The sequence below is a fragment of the Nannobrachium achirus genome (assembly GCF_963921795.1).
Source record: "Nannobrachium achirus genome assembly, chromosome: 13".
NCBI classification, from domain to species: Eukaryota; Metazoa; Chordata; class Actinopteri; order Myctophiformes; family Myctophidae; genus Nannobrachium; species Nannobrachium achirus.
The window spans coordinates 52,421,536-52,430,355 of record NC_137833.1 but is presented as its reverse complement, the minus strand read 5'-3'; positions in this window follow the sequence as shown (position 1 = coordinate 52,430,355).

Here is an 8,820-nt window from a genome sequence, read left to right as displayed (position 1 = left end):
TTTAACTACTTGTGCATTTAAGAAGGCCTCTATGACTTATGTAGGCAGGCCTACAATTTTGCAATTTACAATTTAGGAATTTAGCAGACACTCTTATCAAGACTCAAGAGCGACTTGCAGTAGGCTAGGCTAAACAAGGTAATCACATCAATAGCCTATGCATACAGTCATGGTAAACCAAGCATCTGTCTAAAAACAATATAGGCCTAGTCTAACATAATATGCACATTGATGGGGAACAGGTGAACAACCTAGCATTTCTATTTACCTACTTGCAGCGTAGCCTATTTTGTGGACATTAAACTAAAACCTGTTTGAGTTGTGACAATCTTTTATTTAGGCCTATTTATATTTATTTATTGATAACTTTTAACAAAGGGGACCTCATTCCCCCCACGCTTCTCTTAAAGGAGTAGTTCACCCCCAAAATGACTTTTTTCCATTTATTACTCATGCCATGGAGACTTGATTTCAATAATATTTTTAGTTTTTTCTTGCATTCCTAAGACAATAATTTGATTACAATAAATGTACCCCCATTGATTCCGGTGTATTCCGGTGTAAATGTATTTGGGTCCCCATCCGGAATCAATGGGGGTGAATTTACTATAATAGGCCTACAATTTTTGTCTTAGGAATGCGACAAATAAAAAAAATATATCATTGAACTCAAGTCTCCATGGCATGAGTAATCAATCGGAAAAAAGAAAAAAAAAAAGTCATTTTGGGGGTGAACTACTCCTTTAATTCCCAAAGCCTGTGTTGGTTGCAAACAGGTGTTAGAAAACCACTATCACTACATTAACCTCTACCACATCTCATGGTGTTTACAAGATGCCTGCATCATGCTTCATGGAACATCTGCTGGGCTTTGGCACGGCTTCTCCTCCTTTCCCCCATGGGTGAAGAAGACAGAGCCAGTGGTTCTGCATTGAATTTGTGTGCGTGTTTGTGCAGTGTTACTGTAGCCTACTTGTGAGGACCAAAATGTCCCCACAAGTATATAATATGAGAAATAAACGTTGGTCCTCAGTCACTCCCCACAAAGAAAAATGTTGTTTTATGCCTGAAAAAAAATATATATTCCCATGGCTGTTTCATTCTGACTAGCTGGTTGCTGTTTCATTCTGACTGGTTAGGTTTAGGGGTTGGAATTATAGTGACACGTGGGCTTATAGATCTGCTATTTTCTATCATTAGGCTTACGATTAAAACGGGGGAAAACATGTACAGTACATGGAATTCATGAAAATCGCCATCCTAAAATGTTGATATCCTCATAAGTACAGTAATACAAACCTACGTGTGTGTGTGTGTGTGTGTGTGTGTGTGTGTGTGTGTGTGTGTGTGTGTGTGTGTGTGTGTGTGTGTGTGTGTGCGTGCGTGCGTGCGTGCGTGCGTGTGTGTGTGTGCTTGTTGACAGCAGGATGGACTTGGCACCAGTTCCTCCAGATGACAGGGGGTCTTGCGCAGTGGGTCAGAATGAGCATGTGATGTGCAAGTGAAAGGTTTTTGTAGTGGAGTAAAAGTAAAAGTATTGGAAATTAAATGGTGTATTTATATAGCACCTTTATCCAAGGCGCTTCACAGAGATTGTGCATTACATTCACCCATTCACACACACAGTCATCGATGGCGGAGGAAACCATGAAAGGCATCAACCTGCTCACCGGGAGCATTCAGAGTCTTGCTCAAGGACTCTAAAGCCCGTATCATAGTCGGCTCGGAGGTGGAAGGCTTTACACCGCGGTGTAGTCTTTTCGAGTCTTTTTGAGTCATGAAACTACAACGTTACATCATTCCTCGCGGTGGAGAGCTTTCCACCGCAAGTCCCAACACATCTCTCTGTTTTTACTATCAGACAGACAGGCTCTACACCCCGTTCACTGATTGGTCGACCTGAACCGGTCTAGACGCAGACGGGGTAAAGGACTTCACCGTGGGCCCCGTGACTATGATGTCCTGCACTTATTTTCTGACTTGAGGTGGAAAGCTTTCCACCTCAAATTTGCGGTGGATAGCTCTCCACCATACACTCTGATACAGGCTTTAGGGGCCTTTTCCACCGGCAAAGAACCGGTTCGGGTTCTTCCTCCCCGCTCCCGCCTATAGGATGAACCAGATGTGTGCTTTTCCACGGAGAACCGGAGTTGGTTCAGAACCTTAAAAGTTGGTTCCGAACTGGAACCACAAAATCCTTAACCTGACTGCGCCAGATGGTGGCAGCAGTGCGTATGCCTGCATAACGCTTTGCCTTACATCTGGGATTGCTCGGGCAGACCCGATGTAAGGGGCGGGCCATTTTTTCAAATTCTTTAGCAGGTGATTGGATGGGGCCGTCTCTATCACAGTCTGGGAGTGCCAACTCCAACCACTCATAGGAGCCTTTTCCACCAAAAGAACCTTGGTTCCAGAACCAGTGCCGGTTCAACTTTCTTGGAACCTTGGTTCGTTCTTGCGAACCGGCTTGCGTTTCCACCAGATTGAACCATGATTGAACCAGAGGAACCAAGGATTTTGTGGTTCCCGTTCGGAACCAACTTTTACGGTTCGGAACCAACTTTTACGGTTCGGAACCAACTCCGGTTCTCGGTGGAAAAGCTCACCTCTGGTTCATCCCATAGGCGGGAGAAAGAACCGGAACCGGTTCTTTGCCGGTGGAAAAGGCCCCATATTGTCTGCATGACGTTACACCCAGAATCCGCCTCCTGGGTTTCCACGTGGTCTGCAATCAGACTCTATTGGCTCAGAGCCGCTCAGAGCCCACCCATAGCTGCCGCTGATTGGTCCGGCCCGGGACTTTACGTGTGTTATCAACTCTCCCCGAGCAATCTCAGATGGTAAAGGCAGAGCGCTATGAAGGCATACGCACTGCTGCCACCATCTGGCGCAGTCAGGTTCCAAAATCCTTGGTTTTTGTGGTTCCAGAGCCAAAACCTTGGCTCTGCCCAATCTGGTGGAAACGCAAGCCAGTTCGCAAAGAACGAACCAATGTTCTCAAGAAAGTTGAACTGGCACTGGTTCTAGAACCGGTTCTTTGCCGGTGGAAAAGGCCCCTTACTCTGAGGGAGCCCGGGATCGAACTGGGAACCCTTCGGGAACCCTCCGTGTTCTAAGGCGGCAACTCTACCCAGGAAATAGGCCTACTCAAGTAAAGTACAAATACCTCAAAACTGTACTTAAATACAGTACTTACACCACTGGAACTGTGACACATATCGTCGTTGTCGGGTGGAAACCTTGTAACTCCAAAACCGTTCGTTTTGTAGTTATCATTTTAAAAATGATTTAAACTAGTGAAAACAGCCGATCTACAAGCACACAACGCCTCGCACCGCGAGGCGTTGTGTGCTTGTAGATCGGCTGTTTATGAAAAAACATACACATTTGAAACTTGGAGATACAAGGTTTCTGCCCGACAGCGACGATATCAGTGTTTACAAACCTCTGAGGCAAGGCTCATGTGGGTGGGGAAACCTCCCCCTTGGCCTTATGCATGATTTATAACCTACTGCTGAGTCACGCGAAGAAGGTGTCCCGTGCCGAAAGATAAGTCAATCTACAAGCCCAGAGCGATTCGCATTGGGACTTGTTCTAAGCTTGTAGATCGGCTATTTTCGGCACAAGTGTAACATGGGGCTTTACTGTTCCTCCGGGGCGTAGGAAGGTCTCCATAGTAACAGTACTGATGATTAAGAATGTCCCAATCCCTCTTGCACTGCAATAATCACCCAAAAATGTAGTTAAGACAGAGCTTTTATAGGCTTTGACACAGCAGGGATTGTACACTGAAACGTGTTTCTATTTATGAGGAAACAGTTTTTGCCAACTTAAATTTTCAGGCAGGGTAGGGAATGCTATATTCATGACCCCCTCCTCCCCCCTGTGGGTTGTAGCATTTATTAATTAGTCGGTGAATATTGTAGCATTTAATTAGTCAGTGAATAAAGGCAGAAGCGGGATACACTGTAGCAGATAACACCAACATACATTTAAATGTCACAGTGATTAATTGTCTTAACTACTGTAAGCACGCTGCCGTTTCACAACACCAACACCAACGGGCCATGATTGTTACCTAATTCCACTCCCTCCTCCCATCCCCACATTAGTAGAGTATTGTAGCTTACTTTTACTCCAATACAATTATTTTAAAACTCTAGCTACTAGTTGCTTTGTAAATTTGGATTATTATTAACCCCTGTCCATACTTCGACGGAAACCAAAGATTTCGGTCAAAAGGTCCTTTTCGACCATAAAATGATATCCCTTGCCACATCTGAAAAGCATTAGACTGAATGAGAGTTCGGAAATTTGCACGTCGGAAAACACAACTCACCGAACATTTCGGATTAAGTATATACAGGCCTTTACAAAACCACTTCAGCCCAGTACATCTCTGCGATTTGAAAATAGCCCAATGACGAGCTCTCAATGCATCATGTTGCTTTTTCCTCTCTGTCCAATCAAGTGAGTCAAAGGCGGACCGTTCCCAGACTCATGGTAGCCTCGCGTAGCCAGGCTTACTCATCTCCGAAGAGAAAAGCCTGGGGACAATAGAAGGAAGAAAGCGTTCAACTTCCGCCGTGAGAATTTCACCGGAAGCTGTATTTTTTTCACGGTGCTGTGTTTCTGCAAACGTATTCCCTGCACGAAATTAACTCTGGTCTACGTCTCCTGCTCCGTCGGTTGCGCTTGCAATAAACAATATACAAACAAAAACATTGATTCAAGCAATGTTACACCTATGAAGAGCGAGTTAAAAGCTACAATCTATTTTAGTTTTTTCGCTGGGGAATGTAAACAGACCCGCACCGCATGACGTAACGTCCGTTAAACGCAGACTTCCGCTAGAAATCTTGGAACACACCGGAAGGCATATTGTCTACAGGGTGGACTCATGGTGTTTTTGTTTTTTTTAACAGCGGGTGACGGTTTGACCGTATTTTCCGGAAGTGCGTTATTTGTGAATTGGACCCAGCAACTACTGGCGATAGCAGCCGATGAGGCAATGGTGGAAAAATGGGCAGAGGAACGTAGACCAAAAACATGAAAATAGTTTATCTTTTGGACAACGTCGTCGGCGATGCTTAATTTGGAATTGCACATGAGTTCTGGGTGGAGGCGTTTGATTATTGTCCACGACATTGCAAGCGGCGCGAAGGCCAGCGGACCTTGGTCCTGCTCTTCGCCCCCGAGCGAAGTTACGAAGCCGTGGTGAATGCAATCGTTATATTTATGCCCAGGCCGTAAGGCCTGGGCAAGCCCACGATAAACGCACCTCCGTGCGGTCCAAGGGACCAAAAAGGAGCGCTCCCTATCGCCGGTTCAGCCAATCAAAAGCTTCCATGGGCGGGGTTTGCCCAGAACGCGTGTGCAATTCCAAATCACGCGTCGGCGATAGCCAATCAAATTCATGTGTTGCTTTGTTTACCCAATGAGGTACGGTAATGACGGCAGGGACACCCACTAGGAGATCGACCAGCGCCGCCGGCTGTTACCCGCTGTTCAAACATAGGGTCAGGAAGCACAACTGGTTCTAACTATGTGTGTTGTCGTGTAGCTACGAGAAAGTGAGTCAGGTGCGTTACTGGTTATTGGGACAAAATGCGCTGCAAGCTAGACTGTCAGAGTAGTTATTTTCAATGTTTGACATACTTCGTTGTGAAAATAGCCGAACTACAATCTCATAACCTTTCGGATAGCAACGCGTTGTGAGCTTGCAGATCGGCTATTTCTGCTAGTTTGGGCTCCCCTTCATGAGCTAATGGATATTGTAAAAGGCTGGCTTCATAAAAAAAAATATTATGCTTTTTTGAGAGTAGTTATTTTCAATGTATGACATACTTTGTTGTGAAAATAGCCGATCCACAATCTCACAATTCTCTCATTGGCGTATTGTGCATATTGCACATAATTTGTTTCTCATTGCTTAGTGCATGCAGTTGACACACACTGACATGTTGCACCTTACTCCCATGTACACACTGACTTTTTTTTTTCTTCTTCTAGCACCTTAACTAGTATATCATGCACAGTTCACATCTTTTTTCTTTTCTTTTCTTTTTTCTTTGTTTTGGCTTTGTTTTGCTTGGCAATCTTATCGCTGCTTGCAGCTATATTTTATAATATTATATTTTAATAAAATGTTATACTGGAATTCATTAAAGGTCGGCTTCGGCTGAAAGTTTGTCCAAATCTGGAGATGATAGTAGTGTTGTCATACAGTACACGACGAGTGATGTTGTATTAAACCCTGTCCTGTCTTGTTTAGCTGACTCAACGCATTCTTTTCCTTTTGTTGTTGTTGGTTGCAATGGCAGCCATCTCGAACCTAATGTTGTGTGGGATTTCCGACTGCTCCAGATTGTACCTGATAACTGCTAGCTTGCATAGCGTCTTCAGACTAGGACTCAAGTCTAAGATGTACAGGCCAGAAACCGTACTTGAGAAATCTTTGTATCCTCCATGGAGGATGACACGACCTCCCACCATGCAACAGCGCACACCAAAACTCCACGGCCCTTTCCCCTTAGGCACAAGCTCGGTCCACGAGAAGGTCTCTGGATTGAATTTCCACAAATCACCGAAGATCCACTTATCTTTTCGGCCACCAAATATGTACAGCTCTCCATTGAAGGAGAAGGCTGAATGATGGCTGCGTCCTTCTGGAAGAATGGGTGAGGAACCCGGCATGCTCAGCCAACAGTCGGTCTCCGTGTCAAACACTCTGATGCCGCCGTTGCTCTGATACCGCCGTTGCCACGTACGCCCGCCCCCAAATACAAACATCCGTGTCCCGATGATGGTGGCAGAGTGATGTCCTGAAATAGGTGGTGGATTGCCTCTGGTGTTAATTAAAGACCAGACCATTGTGGCGGTGTCCAACTTGAACATGTCATTAGTGTGACGGTAGGTCTTGTAGACTCCTCCATAGATAAACATGACCGTCCCCAAGACACAGGCTGAGTGGCCCCACCTAGGACCTGGAATGGTCCCAGAAACCCGTGGTTTTAACCATCCGTGGGTTTCAACATCAAAGGCATAAAGATCATAGAGGACATTCTCTTCATCGTCAAAATAATCACCTCCCCAGACATAGATGATATCTTCTATCAGCACAGCTGTTTGGCCAGAGTGAGAGGAGTCCGTACTAAGGACAAGGTGACTTTGTCCTCCATTTGTTACTGGAGGCGACTTCTCCCAGCGCAATGACACTGTGTTGAAGACGCTCACATCAATCTGAGATCTGCTATGAGATGGGCATCCAAAGGAATAGAGCTTGTTCCTCACCGCTACAGAAGCATGGCAGAACTTCTTTGGTTCTTTTTCTTTGAGAACAGTCCAGCACAGCATCACTCTGTCTGTCTGTCTGTCTGTCTGTCTGCCTGCCTGCCTGCCTGCCTGCCTGCCTGCCTGTCTGTCTGTCTGTCTGTCTGTCTGTCTGTCTGTCTGTCTGTCTGTCTGTTATCCTCACTCTGTCGCGACGTCTGCAAATCTCAACACAGTTCATCATCTTATATATATATTCTGGTGTGAAACCACACGCGTCACAAACTGTTGCAATCCATGCCTTGACGACACCAATTTGTACAGCTTTTTCTGACCTGCAGCCCTTTACTACTCTCTTTAAAGATGGGGTGCCATGATTTCTCCCCCTCTAAAACATGATGTATTATGAATATACTAGGAGGAAGATTTTTTCCAAAAAAGAGTTAAAATTAGGTTTTTATGTGGCCACACCCACCAGTTCATTAGTATGCCTGGTTGTCATGGTGGGTGGTGGCCCAGCTGAAGTTAGCTACAGCCACGTGTGTTGGGTGAATGGTAATTAGGGGAGGGGTTAATTCTATGATGCAATTGTATCTGTGTTTTTGGACCGGCACTTTTGACCCACAAGGTGGCAGCCTCCAGGAAAAAACCCAAATAGAAAGGGAATACATAATTGCTCATAACAACCACACCAGGGGGTCTAATGAAGTACTGTCAACCTCCTAGACACATGAAAAACAGAAAAAGTACAAAACTATGGCACCACCTCTTTAAACACAATAAGAATTAAACGCAACTGACAATATGCTGGTGGCAGTGAGGCTGACAGAACATTACAGACAGTTATTTTTTAGCGGTGCTACCCGCTCCTACATCTGGCTTTGTCTTTGTACAGTATGTACGTGTGTGTGTGTCTGTATGTACCAGTATGTCCCGCCCCATCCCACATTGGCCAAGCTTCGCTAGACACTTAATCACAGCACGTCTTTTCCGGGACTTTATTGGTGTATGTGTGACGCACGCGGAAGTGATGTACGTGGAAGCAATGCGCGCGGAAGCGATGCATATTTGCCTACGTCCTAGGCCTCGACCCAACCCGATACGCGGTTTTCCGGAACCGGCGTGAAAGGTTCGGAATCTCCATATGCGGAGCTGATGTCTGATATCAGGCTGTTCCGGAAGCCAGCACAAGCGCTGACTCATTGTGACATCACTTCTGCTAGTTAGCTCAATCAGAAAGGTGTGTGCCTTTAATGGTCACTGGTTCAAGTTACACTGCATAAAGACTTTATTTAAATTGCATTGCACAAAACCTGACCATGTTAATGCATTTAAAATATTTGAAGATAAAATGCTTTTTTGAAAAATTCACAATTCTCTCAAATTCAATCTTCTGTTTCCATGGCTTATTGAGCATATTGCATTTCTCATTGCTTAGTGCATGTGGTTGACAGGCACTGACATTTTGCAACTTACTCCCATGTACAACACACTGACTTTTTTTCTAGCACCTTAACTAAGTATATCATGCACAGTTCACATCTGGTG